This window comes from Suncus etruscus, chromosome 9, assembly GCF_024139225.1.
Source record: "Suncus etruscus isolate mSunEtr1 chromosome 9, mSunEtr1.pri.cur, whole genome shotgun sequence".
NCBI classification, from domain to species: domain Eukaryota; kingdom Metazoa; phylum Chordata; class Mammalia; order Eulipotyphla; family Soricidae; genus Suncus; species Suncus etruscus.
In genome coordinates this window covers 87,419,967-87,435,006 of record NC_064856.1, presented here as the reverse complement: position 1 = coordinate 87,435,006, position 15,040 = coordinate 87,419,967, and positions in this window count along the sequence as shown.

Sequence of the window (15,040 nt, the reverse complement as noted above, 5' to 3'; positions counted from 1 at the left end):
CTTCTCTTTAAAGGTCATCAATAGATGAGAAATTATAATGTTCTGTTAGTATTGCTTGACATTTTATGACTGGGCTTCAAGTCCCTATAGAAATGTCATTTTTCTTTCATCATACACAAAACATAGATTGAACTCTGATGAATTGTGAAAAATTAAACAAGATTTTAAAAAGAAAAAATATTCTTAATAGAAAAATTGTTCCCTTGAAAAATGCCAACATTAACCTAATTTGTTTTTGTATCTGGTCATCTAATCAGAAAAATGTCAAATATATTTATCATAAAAAGTCAAAACAATACCTGCTGTAATTTTCTTTTTTTCTTCTTTTTGTGTGTGTGTGTGTTTTTGGGTCACACTCAACAGCACTCAGGGTTACTCCTGGATCTGCACTCAGAAGTGGCAGGCACGGGGGACCATATGGAATGCTGGGATTCGAATCACCATCTGTTTGAATCAGCTGTGTGCAAGGCAAATGCCCTACTGCTGTGCTTTTTCTTCAGTCCCTGCCTGTACTTTTCATACATGAGTTACTAGCATGCTAATTTACTAACATAGAGAAATATCACATTATTTAATATATAATACAATTTATTTATATATGAATAATATTACATAATTTAAATTTATTATATTTCACTTATATTAAACATACTATTTAATATTTGCACTAAAATTGAGTAAATTATTTTCATTATATAAAACAATAAACACTATAGTAGAATTTCATGGGTGTTAATTATATATTTGGTTTTTCGGGCCATACCCTGTGACGCTTAGGGGTTACTCCTGGCTATGCACTCAGAAATCACTCTTGGCTTGGGGGACTATATGGGACGCTAGAGAATCGAACTGTGGTCTGTGCTAGGCTAGCGTATGCAAGGCAGATGCCTTACAGCTTGTGCTACCATAATTTTATTGCCCTTAATTATATTTCTTATGGTTAAAATTTGCATATTTGGGTCTGACTCAAGTAGACAACCAATAAACACATATGTTGTTAATAAACTGTAAAAATAATACATATATTTGAGACAAATGTCAAATAATTACTGTGTCATATTTGATGCCAATACTTCAAATAACTAGGAATAGTTAAGAAGCTTAAAACCACTAAAACTTTAACAACAAATTGCTACCTTTGATGTAGATAATTGCCTATGTTCTGGCCACTAACATTAATTTCCTGGAATATTCTAAGTACTTCTTGGTATTCATCTCTATATGCCTCATTCTCTTTGAAACATAACTCAAGAGTCTTCTTTTCATTACCCATTTTAATCATTTTAATATAACTGCCTGTTTTCATCAATGCTTGCATATTGGTGATTTAGTAGCCAACAAGAATAGGAATACAAGCTACAATATCAGCATAGTTCTGAGCAAGTTGATAATATGATGGTTGCAATCATGATATTACTGACACAGAGTCAGGCAAACAGAACAAGCCAAAAGCAGCCACTAGAGTTAAGATTGAGACAGGATAATGCTGTGTCAACTAAAGTAATAGGAATACTTTCATGGAAAAACTGAGAATTGATTAAAGCTCTGTTAATGGCAAAATTTAAAAGAAGGAAAAGTTGTGTTTATTCTAAGTAAGAATTAGGAAAAGGCATCTATAAAAGCCTTCTACTGTGAAAAGAAATTTGAATTAACTTTTGTACCTCTCCCTTTAAAGCATCATCAGCATATAGACAGTGTAGAAACAGTCTAAATGTTTGTCAGCAGACTATTGGATACAGAATCTGTATATATATTCAATAAAATTTACTCTGCCATTGAAAAAAGATGAAGTGGTGACTATTGGGACAAATGGTTGAGATTTGAGAGCGTAATGGTAAGTGAAATAAGTATGAAAGAATAAGATAATTATTGGATGGTTTCACTCATATACAAAATATGAGCTGCTAGTGCAAACAAGTTGACAACAAACAATAAAACAAAGGCAGATGAGATAGCTTTAAAGGAATAGAGAATATTTGCATCTTGATACCTAATAGTGCATGGTCCCAACTACCACTTGGTAAAGATCTAATGTCCCCTAGCATATAGCACTGTATCACTGAGTGATCTCTGCACAGCAGCTTTTTGGAGGTGTACCCTATTTTTTTAAATGGAAGAAGAAACAAAAAAATCAAATTTGTGCCTTTTATATCTTAAAAATTAATTGTTAATTTGTTAGATGAGTGGTGAGTAAATGTCTTTCAGTCTGTAGAGTCCCTTTTTATTCTGCTCATCGACTATTTTGAAGTATAGACGTTCTTAATTTGATGTTGTCCATATGTTTTTGTATGGTCCCATTTGCTTAGTAATGGAAAGTTCTACCTATGATTTTTTTCAATATATTTTATGAACTCAGATTTAATATTAAGGTCTTTAATCCATCTTAATTGACTTTTGAGCATGGTATGTGATAGGGTCTCAGTTCAATTTTACATGTGATTGATAAGATATTCTAACAGTGGTCCTCAAACTATGGCCCACGGGCCACATATTGTATTTGTATCTGTTTTGTTTCTTTATTGCAAAATATGATATATGCAGTGTGCATAAGAATTCGTTCATAAGTTTTGTTTTTACTATAGTCAGACCCTCCAATGGTCTGAGGGACAGTGAACTGGACCCCTGTTTAAAAGTTTGAGGACCCCTGTATGAATAGGCTTCCTTTGCTCTAATTTATGTTCTTATTAGCTATTTTATCAAAGATTAGCTGACCTGAGGCTATATGTCTGAGATTTCAATTATTTGTCATTGGTCTATTTCAAAGTCACAGTTTTGATCTCAATAACTTTTTATTTTATTTATTATTTGTTTTGTTTTTTGGGTCCACACCTGGTGAAGCTCAGGGGTTACTCCTGGCTATGCGCTCAGAAATTGCTCCTGGCTTGGGTGGCCTTCAGGGACGCCAGGGGAATCGAACTGCCATCCGTCCTAGGCTCGTGCAGGCAAGGCAGACCCCTTACCGCTTGTACTACTACTCCGACCCCTGATCTCAATAACTTTATACATAACGTAAATCTGTAAAAAGAAGAAACTGCATCTCATTTTTGTTTTTTCTAGAATCTCTTTGTATATCTTTTTGAGAGCTTAGGACACCATATGCATTTCAAGAGTGTTTGGTCAATGTCTCTGAAAGTTTTATTGGTATTTTTATGAGGACTGCACTTAATCTGTATAGTGCTCTGAGTACTTTAATATATTTTAACTATTATTTTAAATATTTAATTGAGATATTGTGGTTATAATTCCAATATCACACCCTGCACCAGTGTCTCTATTTCACTCTAAAAAAATGGACAAACTCTTAGAATCACAGGATTTTCCACAATTGAACTGGGAAGAATAAGAAAAGCTGAATAAAACAATGACAAATAATTGAACAGTGATAAATAGTTTTGAAATTTTCTAATCCAGGGCTAATAACAGAGCAGCAGAGCATTTTTCGGGCATCCTATATGGGCCTCTGAGCCTGCCAGGAGCAGTTTTTGAGCACAGAGCTAAGAGAAACCCCTGAGCATTGAAAGGTGTGGCCCAAAAACCAAAAAGAAAAAAGAAAAAAAAAAAGAAGCAGCCTCCAATCCATGGGCAGTGTTGAAGAAAAATCTAACACTTTTCCATAAGCCCCAAAATGACTTTGGGCAGTCCTTCCTTCTTTTTTTTTTTTTTTTTTTTTTAGATCAACTCTCCACTTTGATTCTGAATGAGTGCCTGCATTCAGTTGTACTCTATGGGAAAAGAAAATTTTGTTTTCGCCAAGAATGGTAACTAGCTACTCCCCACGTAGGTCTGGAATGACATCACTGAACCCTGCCAGATCAGTTCCAGTTGCCCATTCAGGCAGGCAGGCTTTAAGAAGGAGATTAGACAGTATGTGGATTTTCAGTCTGCCATTGTTTTCACTGGCCATAACCTTAGCTTTGCTCCTCTCCCAAACACGGGGCTGGAGCTCATTACTTTCCCTGAGTTATTTGGTGGTTAGTACAGGAAGTATGCACCTGTATAAGTCCCACTTCCTTTGTGAGGCCACATATGGAATTCTTTGCTTGTGTCTATGCTTTGCTGCAGTTGGGACCGGATATATATATATATATATATATAATTTAATATATATTTCTATATATAATTTAATATGTATTTCTATATATATTAAACTTTAATATATATTAAATTGTCTTTGACAATATGGTAAATGTTCCTAATGTATATCTTGGGAGTAGAGTGCAGACTAGTGAAAATCATTTTTGACCAAAAAATTATGAATGTTAATTATTATTCATAGAAATTAGAAACTAACAGTTTCAAATTTAAACAAAGGGGAACATGGGGCCTGAGTGATAGCACAGAAGTAGGGCAGTAGGTTGTTTGCCTTGCACAAAGCTGACACAAAGATGGACCACAAAGATGGACCTCAGTTCGATCCTGGCATCCCATATGGTCCCCCAAGTCAGGATTGATTTCTGAGCGCATAGCCAGGAGTAACCCCTAAGTGTCACCAGTGTTGCCCCCTCCCCCCATAAAAAAGAAACAATCAAAATTTCCTTCTATGTCTTTGCCTATTCCTTCTTAGTCAGCTTTCCTAGTCTCATTCACTCCATCAACCCCCAAAATTCTGGGCTGTTAAAGAAGTTCATGCTTGAAATTTTTCTTTTCTCTCTATATTTTCAAATAGATATCATTTCTGTCACCTTGAATATAATTAATATGCTGATAACTGTCAAACTTAATTTGCCAAACCAGAGCATTCTACTAAATACCAAATTTATAAGTAGCAGCCTACGCCTCATTTCTGCTAGTAACTCAATCTTTCCATTTTCAAAACAAATCAATAGATTCTATTATTCTTTAATGAAACAATTAGTTAACTATTCAAAACATTCTCAAAGATTTTTTTTCATTAAGAATAAAAATGTTCTTTCTTTTTTCTTTGGTGTTTTATTTTATTTCATAAATTATTTGATTGAGTTCCATGAGATGAGATATAGTTACAAAGTTGTTCATGATTGAGTTTCAGTCATACAATGGACACCACCCTTCACCAGGGCACGATTCCCAACACCTATGTCTTTAGTTTCCCTCCCATACCCCTCATTCCTGTCCCCTGTACCAGACATTTTTCTTCTCTCTTTCTTTTTTTTTACCCTCTTTTTCCTTTTAAACACTGGTTTGCAATATTTTTACTCCAAGAGCAATATACATATCAATTAATCTGCTTTCAGTACCCAGTTCATGTCCAAAGTGATTATTTCCCACTGTAAAATGTTCTCTTTTTATATTTAGCCACCAAACATATTTTTATTTAGCTTTACATTCAAAATTCAGCCCAAATTAGATTAAATTTTACTATCTTAGTAAACTCCTTAGTCTAATTAGATCTAACAAATCCATAACCTGTAACAAGCATCCTACAGTCCTCCCCTGTCTACAGTCCAACCTCCAAGGGAAGCCAAATTAAAATTTTAAGAAAATATAATTGGCCATGCTACTGGTCCATGTATAGCTCATAAGTAGTATTCTTTTTACATTTGCTTAAAATCTAAACTTACTCATTATAGAATGATGAAATAATTAAAATGGTTCCTAGACTTCATCTTTGATTTAAGATGTGATAGTGAATGTAGCATAAATATATTACAATAACTATGTGTATACACATATATAAAATTATTATATATTATGTACCTATGTTAGTATTTTTATGTCAATTAGAAATCAATAAAAAGTAAATGAAGGAAATACATTTCTCAAATTTTCAGAATTATCTACTTTGAAGTTTCTGCTTCTTTTTAGAACAAGAAAAATATTACATCATTCAAATTTCCTAAAAAATACAAATATTAATTCCCTCCTAGTAAGCCTTCCAAGCTACCATAAATGTTATTAAAATATAGAATAATTTATGGGAATAAATGTGACAGTTAAATGAACTTATATATTCACTGGAGCTAAGTTCAACACTTTTTATATTTAATTCTGCTATTAAGAATACCCTGAAAGAATAAAATTAATGTTCATCAATGCTGTTTCCAGTGCCATGGACACAAAGCAAAATTGTCACAAACCAAAACCAAAAGGGAATGGAAAAAATGGGATTTTTCAAATTTTATTTTTTTAAAGCTCATATTTCTGAAAATACACAGAAGTATTGTTTGAGTCTAAATTTTATAGAATGTAATTTTTTCAGATGGTGTTAGCTTTACAAAAAATATTTAATTGTTTTTATAAATTCTTAAATATTCTTAAATGTCTTGATCACTCTACCTAAATATAAAACTTTAGTATAAGTATTACCTAAATAGATTTTTGTTGCGTATATCACAACATTTTTAATTCCCAAAATATTTTTTTTCTTTAAGCTAATAAATAGAATAGCTGAGGTTGAACTATTACTTGTGTTCATTTGAAAATGAATTTTGGGGTCGGAGTGATGGCACAGTGGTAGGGCATTTTGCCTTGCACACTGCTGAGCCAGCATGGACCTAGGTTCCATCCCCAAGTCCCCCAAGCCAGGAGTGATTTCTGAGTGCATAGCCAGAAGTAACTTCTAAGAATCACCAGGTGTGGCCCAAAACCTAAAAATAAATAAATAAATAAAATGAATTTTTACATGAAGAATTGATAATATTTTTCTCAGTAGTTTACAAATATAAAATTTGTATATTCATAGCTGCCAATGCTTTCTGATATTCTATTTACTTGTCTTATGCTTAAATATAAGACAGAGAAATGCTTTCTGCATTGTGACTTTTTAAAACTTGTAATTTATACTGAAAAACTATAAAAAAAAACACTGAAATATAAGCCCTTACATTTCTAAGCTTTGATTTGTCTTCATTATATATGTGATAACACTATAAATATGAAATCAAGCTTCATTTTTTAACACAATGAAAAAAAACTATTAATATTGAACTTAGTGTCTGGATTGCCAAGATTAGTACATTTCAAATTGAACCAAACTACTCTTGTCAATAAAATGCCAAGGTTCTTATTTTGGAAAATATTTAAAAGGCCGATTCTGAGAAATATGATTGCGTAAATTTGTCATATCCTAAATAAAAAGAGCCAAAGCAACTATTAAACAGAAATCAGAGATAATCCATGAAAAAATATATAAAGGAAAAGATTATACCTATTTCTCTCATGAAAAAAGGAAAATCTTTCATTTAGACCATGATGATTTGGGACATTGGTGATGGGAATGTTGCACTGGTGATGGGTGGTGTTCTTTATATGACTCACAATCATGTATGTAATCAAGGTGTTTAAATTATATATATAAAGTGTGTTTCTGGGGTCGGAGAGGTGGCACTAGAGATAAGGTGTCTGCCTTGCAAGTGCTAGCAAAGGAAGGACCGCGGTTCGATCCCCCGGCATCCCATATGGTCCCCCCAAGCCAGGGGCGATTTCTGAGCGCTTAGCCAGGAGTAACCCCTGAGCATCAAACGGGTGTGCCCCCCCCCCAAAAAAGTGTGTTTCCCCATCTTCTGCAGGCAAATTAAAAATAAAAACAAATATTTTAGTTAACAGAGTGCTGAAGAGAGTACAGAGGGTAGTGGACTTAGCCTATCCTGTAGTTGATTCCAGTTCAATCTCTGGCACCATATATGATGTCCTATGATCACTGGGACTGATCCTTGAGAACAGAACCAAGAATAAAGATAAGAATAAGTACCACATTGTATAGCCTAAACCCATATGTGTATGTATATTTATATAATATTTTATTATTATCTTCAGTCATTAAACATGAGAATAATCAAATACAAGGCTTAAATAGGAAATATGATTAATTGTACAATTGCTTTAATTTATTGTGTGGCTTGAAAGCAATTTCAAGGCTATAAGGAAGAGAGAATGAATCCAAACAAGAGTACAACACAGTCTCACTGTGTGGGAAAATCCTGTGTTTGTGGAAGTTGAAACAGCTAGAAGTTGCAGAACAGAGTACTAGGCAAAAGCAAACTTTTTTTTGACAAATCTGTAGACACAAAAGGGACGGACTCCCCCAAGTTTGAGAACTGAAACATATGTGCCTGGGAGATAGAGCCAGGAAAAGCACTACTGGAAAGGAACCACATCTATTTCCAGATTTCATTGTGCAAATAATTCGTGTTTGACCCAAGTTCAAGTAGAAAGTTTATAAATGATAGAGGGAATTATTTCTAATCCATAGGATGCAGTTTCTTATTTTCAGAATTCAATTAGTCCTAGGATAAAAACTGATCAGGGCTTTTCCTAAAAGACTTGAAAACAAATTTCTGATCAGGGCTTTTCCTAAAAGACTTGAAAACAAATTTCTTCGGGGCCTGTGAGGTGGCGCTAGAGGTAAGGTGTCTGCCTTGCAAGCGCTAGCCAAGGAAGGACCATGGTTCCATCCCCCGGCGTCCCATAGGTCCCCCCAAGCCAGGGGCGATTTCTGAGCACTTAACCAGGAGTAACCCCTGAGCTGGGTGTGGCCCCCCCAAAAATAACAAAACAAAACAAAACAAAAACTAAATTTTTACAAAGTAAAATTAAGGCCAAGAAATGTAACTGCCAGAAAAACAAAACAAAAAAATCACAATTTAATATCCAGTAATGTGAAATTCACAGTGCTTAGCATCAAATGATGTTAATGGGAGATAAGTAATAAAGACCAGGCCACAATTCTAGAAGAAATATGAGTGCTAGAAATGAGAGAAATGCAGATATATTAAACAAAGAATTAAACGGTTGTGATAAATGCACTCCTTATCCTTCTAGATATTCAAGGAAAGTAAAAGCATAATGGAAGAAATGAAAATATTTTCAAAGATTCACAGTAATATCAACACACATAATGCAAACAATATATTGTACGTGGTCAATTATAGACGTGGTACTATAAGAGTAACACATCCATGAATTCTAACACATAGTATTAGGAAGTATCCAAATTCTAATTTGCGTGCAATTTTAGTTGCAAAAAGATAACTGGAAATATGCTGACTACTTCTCATATTGAAAATAGACTAATATAACTAAATCAGTATTACAACTTTTGAAACAAATAAAAATGAAATGACAGAAAAGTATCAAAAATAGAACAAGATGGCTGAGATAAAGCAGAATTCTGATTTTTTCTGAAATGTTTTTCTTCAGTCTTTCTTACTTAAAATTTATTTTTATTAAATAACTATGAGATAAAATTAAAAACAGTTTTTGAAAGTTTACTTTCAGTTAGACAATGTTCCAACAAACATCCCTCTAACAGTGTTCATTACATATCAATTAACCTGACCTTATAAGTCTTCCAAGAACTCTGATTTGGGTATCCTTTGTTAAAAACTGCACCCTTAGTATTAGAACTTATTAGTGAGATTGTGTTTTTTTAAAAATTAATGTTTTATTCTTTTTTAACCCCCAAATTTCTGATATATTTTGTTGAATGGAAGATTTTATGGTCTTCATTTAGAATCTCAAGTCATTATAACCATAGATAAAGAAGACATAGAAGATTCTCTCTACCAGGAGGACTTTTATCCCAAAGGTACAAACAGGTACTTTCACATTTAAAAGGCTTTTTATTACATGTCACTTTTTGTTAAAACTTTATTAACAAGAATAGTATTAGTGACTCAATAATTGAGTGTTATGCTGATTAGGGTTTATCTAGTGAAATGGTTTACTTTTTACCATTTTAGTAAAGCTATTATTTTGTAACTAATAGGGTGTATGTTTATTTTTGTTTTTTGTTGTTTTTGTTTGTTTGTTTTGGGGTCACACCCAGCAGTACTCAGGGGTTACTCCTGGCTCTACGCTCAGAAATCACTCCTGGAAGGCTCGGGGGACCGTATGGGATGCTGAGATTCGAACCACCATCCTTCTTCATGCAAGGTAAACACCTTACCTCTGTACTATCTCTCTGTCCCCTAGGGTGTATATTTATTAACAGAAAATGTGTCTAAAAAATGTGTTGCCTTCTATAGCATCTAGATCATTTCTCAACCATTGTGCAACTGCCACAAAATTTGCATGAGACTGACCTCCTTCTTTCTCTAAGGCTATTTCTGAAATAAACAGGACAGTTTGATGCTCCCCTTGCCAAGATGAGTCAAATTCATTCCATTCTGGGTGTTCTCTGAATACCATCTCTATCTTTGCATTGTCAAATGAGATAAAGAACAAACATTTTTGATCTTTAAAATTAATCTATAATGCTTTGTTTCATGTGCAGGGAGAAAATTAAAGATGTTCATATCAAAGAATGATGGGTTAATATTCGGTGGTAAGCCAAAGATCTTGCAGATGGAAGACCTAGGTTTGATTGATGGTACAGTAACCAATAAAGTATATATAAATATATTATATTTACATGTACATATATAATGCCCATTCATCTCAAATGTTCTATTATACAAGTCTAATTCTAGAGATTATTGTAGAAAAGCTTACAAATGAGATAATATTACAAAGAACTTGCTTATTGAAAGAATATTAATATACTAGCAATGGATGGGACTAAAATATGATTAAAGGATTAAAGTACATGGATATGGATGCAATAATTATTCTGTTACTATACTGCTAAGGTAAATAAGAAAATCTTTTTTATAATTTAAACACTATAGTTACAAGGTTGTTCATAACATCATTTTTCCACTGATAAAGTTGTTTATGATTGTTAGTCATACAATGTATAACAACCAACTTTGCATTAATATATACTACTATGATTCTTGGTTTCTATAAACAAGTTTAGACCCATACTAAATTAACAATTTTATATAAAATATGCATTAATAAAAGAACATAATATATAACTTAGGGACATAAATGCAGTTATAAATATACAATACTCTATTTATAGAGCTAAAGAGATAGTACAATGGGTAGTATGCTTGACCTGAGTTTGATCCTCAGTACCACATTATATGGTTGCCCAAGCACCACACTGGGTGTATTCTCTATGTTCAATATCTCGAAGTGGCCCCCAAGTAAACAAATATTTATATATATGCATGTAAATATATGCATACATATATATGCTTATCATTACTTTATAGTGTTTTATTTAGTTTTATAAGCTACTTTGTTTTGACAAGTTATTTAACCACCCTAATAAAAGATGCCACTCTCCACAGTTATTCAAAACTAGGCAGTCTGTATTTATTGCCTGTGAGTAAAGTAGCAATTCTTATAAGTTAGTTAAGCTTGGAGTATCAAATCTTGTTGGCAAACACAGTTGAGAAATTAAGCACTGTTAGGCATTTTTTCATTCTTAGATTGAAGATCTTATAAGACAGTACCAAGGAAATTTGTTTTTAGGAACAGAAGCACAAAGGACAACACAACAGAGTGTTGTTCATGCACTCAGCAGAAAGCTTCAGTTATAGCAAGCACGTAGGTGGAGATTCCTCTTTTACCACCCTCCAAGTCTAACCATAATGACTCATCCATCTGCTTCCTAGTCTTGGGCTTCCAAATAGCACTGTAAATCTTTCTAGAAACTCAATTACATTAGTGGAGTCAGATGGCAGGAGCTGGCTATTCTTTGACAAAGTCTAAATGTTTTTTTTTTGTTTGTTTGTTTCGGGTCAACCCTACCAAATTTTGAAAAGATGCTCAGTTTCCTCTACATTTGGTACCGAATTAGATGCCTTATACTTGAAATAAAGTTCATTACAAACTTCCTTATTTAAAACTTCCCAAAGTCAGATCACCCGTGCAGCAGAAACAAGGTAATGAGCTAACATGTGCCAAAGGTAGGGCAATAATGATTTCAAGGTCATGGACTCACTGAATGCTGAAGGAGGAATGGTTGGCAAATATCAAAGATGCAAAAAGAAAGTGTATTCCAAAGAAGTGTTGAAAGTATGCCACTGCAAGACATTTCTTAAGTAGAACTGAGAGAGTAAAATTAGCAGGGGTTTGAGTTAATGCTGCTGTGAAAGATTCTTGTAACTAAATAAGCCAGAAATATTTTGCAGTTCATTTGAATTGGAAAGAGAAGGTTGGAGGGGGGGGGAACTAAACAAGAAAAAAATAGTTTTTCTTCTGTTAACTTCCTCAAAAGGAGTTTCTAAAGAAATGCTCATCTTAATTAGAATTTCTAGAGAAGTATTCATTTCTTACTGCTATATACTTAATAACATATTCTACATAAAATATATTATATTACGTATATTTATGAAGGCCTCTATTTTTAATCCACATTGCAAGGAATAATAATATATTACAATTTTTATGTCTTGAATACTTATGAGTGTCCAGATTATGCCAATTGCCATTTGATGTGCCAGGGATTCAAGAAAGAATAAAACAAACTCCTGCTTTCCATTGTGAGAGCAATCATATAATAGGAGTTGCTAAGCAAATACCAGCCACTGAGAGTGACAAATGACATTTTGAAGGATGGTCAGAAAAAAGTGAGAAATCATAATGAAGTGAAAAAGCTGGCTATGTTGATAGCTGGAAATCATAGTTCCAGGACAAAGAGAACAGTCATTGCAAGGCAGTGATCTGGGAGAATGCTGAAAAGTTCTATGACAGTAAAGGAGTATGACCTGCCCTGCAATGAAATGAAGGAAAACTAGAAGGGTAGAAACAAAGAGAGATGGATTAAGTACCAGATATGACCTACTCAAAATCTACTATCATCATTCAGACTTCATCTTTTGAGCATAGAAATCAATACAAAAAAATAATTTTCAAGGCCTTGCTGAGAGGGCAAAAAATTCTTTTTCAGACAATTCCTTAGCTTTTAGCACATTTTTAAGACACCTGTGTTCTTTTATTTGTGTTGTTTTGTTATGTTTTGTTTTTGTTTGCTGTTTTGTGACCATAGCTGTTTTGTGACCATGGTGTTCTGGGATACTCATAGTTTAATGTTCTAAGGTTTATGCATGGTGCGCTTGAAGGAACATGTGGTGCTAAGGATCAAAGTCAACCGAGGCTCCCTCATACAAAGCAAGAGGTCCAGTTTTCCAAGCCATCTTCCAAGTCTCATGGTGCCTTTTTGTACATAGATGGCTCTGCAGAGCCCTTTACACAGAATCAGATGTACAACATTCCCAAAAGTTGCCCTAATTTTTTGTTTTGTTTTGTTTTGTCTTTTAACCACTTAATTTGGCTCATTTACTCACTTGTAAAAGGCCACAAGTCTGGGTGAATCTCTCTTTGAGAAATCTTCAACTTTGAAATTTAGATTTATAAACACAACTCTAAAACATCTTTAGTTTTATCCCACCCACTCACCTCTCAGCACAGCCCTGCAAATTTTTATCTGCTGTAACCTATCAACACCATCACACACACACACACACACACACACACACACACACACACATGCACACACACACACACAATATCTGTCACATGCATCACATTGCCTCAAGAAAATGATGGCTACAATTACTTATTTTACAGATTTAAATAATACGTAACAATGACTAAAATTATGGACAGAATTCAGAGGACTCAACTTTTCCTTACGAATTTGAAAATTCAGTAAAATCAGACATCTGGACAAGATTATCCTGAGCGAATTTCCATTCGATGTTCCTAACTGAAAAAGAATCTATGATGCTGCTTTTATCTTACTTAGAGTAAATTTTTTTCCCAAAACAAAAGCAGACTAATTTTGTCTATGCACTGTAGATTAATACAAAATATCTTATATTTCATTCCTACTTATCTTTCTTCCCACTAAAATGATTTTCCTTCTGCAGAGATTTTGTTAAAACTCTCATAAAGAGGTCATGCAAAGTGAGTTTACTGATAATAGTTATATTTTATTTAATGCTGAACTCCTTTCTGTCTTTAAAGGCTATTGATATAAATCACTATAATCATTAAATAATGCGACAGCTATTAAAGTTAAAGCACAGCAGGGGTCCTCAAACTTTTTAAACAGTGGGCCAGTTCACTGTCCCTCAGACCATTGGACGGTCTGACTATAGTAAAAACAAAACTTATGAACGAATTCTTATGCACACTGCATATATCTTATTTTGCAATGAAGAAACAAAACAGATACAAATACAATATGTGGCCTGCGGGCCATAGTTTGAGGACCACTGATAGAGCAACTACAGGAATCTTTCTTTCCAAGTATAGGAAAATATGAATGAAATAGCTAGTCCACAAAAGAAATCATAGACTGATTTTCCAAGAGACTGAATTTTAATTATGTGCAGTGATTATTAGAGCAAAGGTTCATTTTCTTAAAGTTATTAATAAGTCTACTGAGAACACCTGCTCCCTAACTCAACTGCAGGGTTCTTTCCATTAACCTTCTTCCATTTCAACATCCTGTATTTTCACACTTGTTTAAATCTATAACAACATGTTGCTTCTTGACTCAGTGTTATTTATTTTCATAATAACTAACTTGTTGAAGGCCTTATGAGTCAAACAAAGCAGTAAGAAAATAAAATAAAAATATTCACAAGTCAATACTTGATTAACAGATATTTTCCCCCTGAAAATTCCGAGAGAATAGAAAATCCACAAGCTTCAGTGAAGTTCAACTATGCCAGTTAATAATTACATTTAGAATTACAGTGCTATATTTTTAAATGGCTACTCTCCTATTTCTTCATTAAGTTTCATTATCATTTTAAGAAGATTAAATAAAACTTTACTCTGCAGTGCCCAAAACCTCTTTTAAAATTAGAAGTTTTTTTTAATAAACAAGGAACTAAATATAATGGCCCAAACTTTATACATCAGCAAAGTTTAATAATTTTATTGTTTCTCAATCCAGAAAAAATAGAAACAATTTAATATTGAGTTAATAGACATGTTGTTTTAATTTTCTCTTTTGCTTCTTACTGTATTTCCGATAAATTATCACCTGCTTCATTTTTATTTAATATTCCTCTATTCACAATAAAAGACCTTATAAAGAAATACCTTAAATTATCAATATCTATAAAAACTTAAATAAATAAATTAAACAAAATAAATAAACATTCCAGTGTTTACAATTTAGACATCTACATTTAATAATTTTAAAGACTTTTTTCCAAGTAAAAATTGTTTTATTTAGCTAAATATGAGGAAGAGAAGGTAAAAGAGAAGA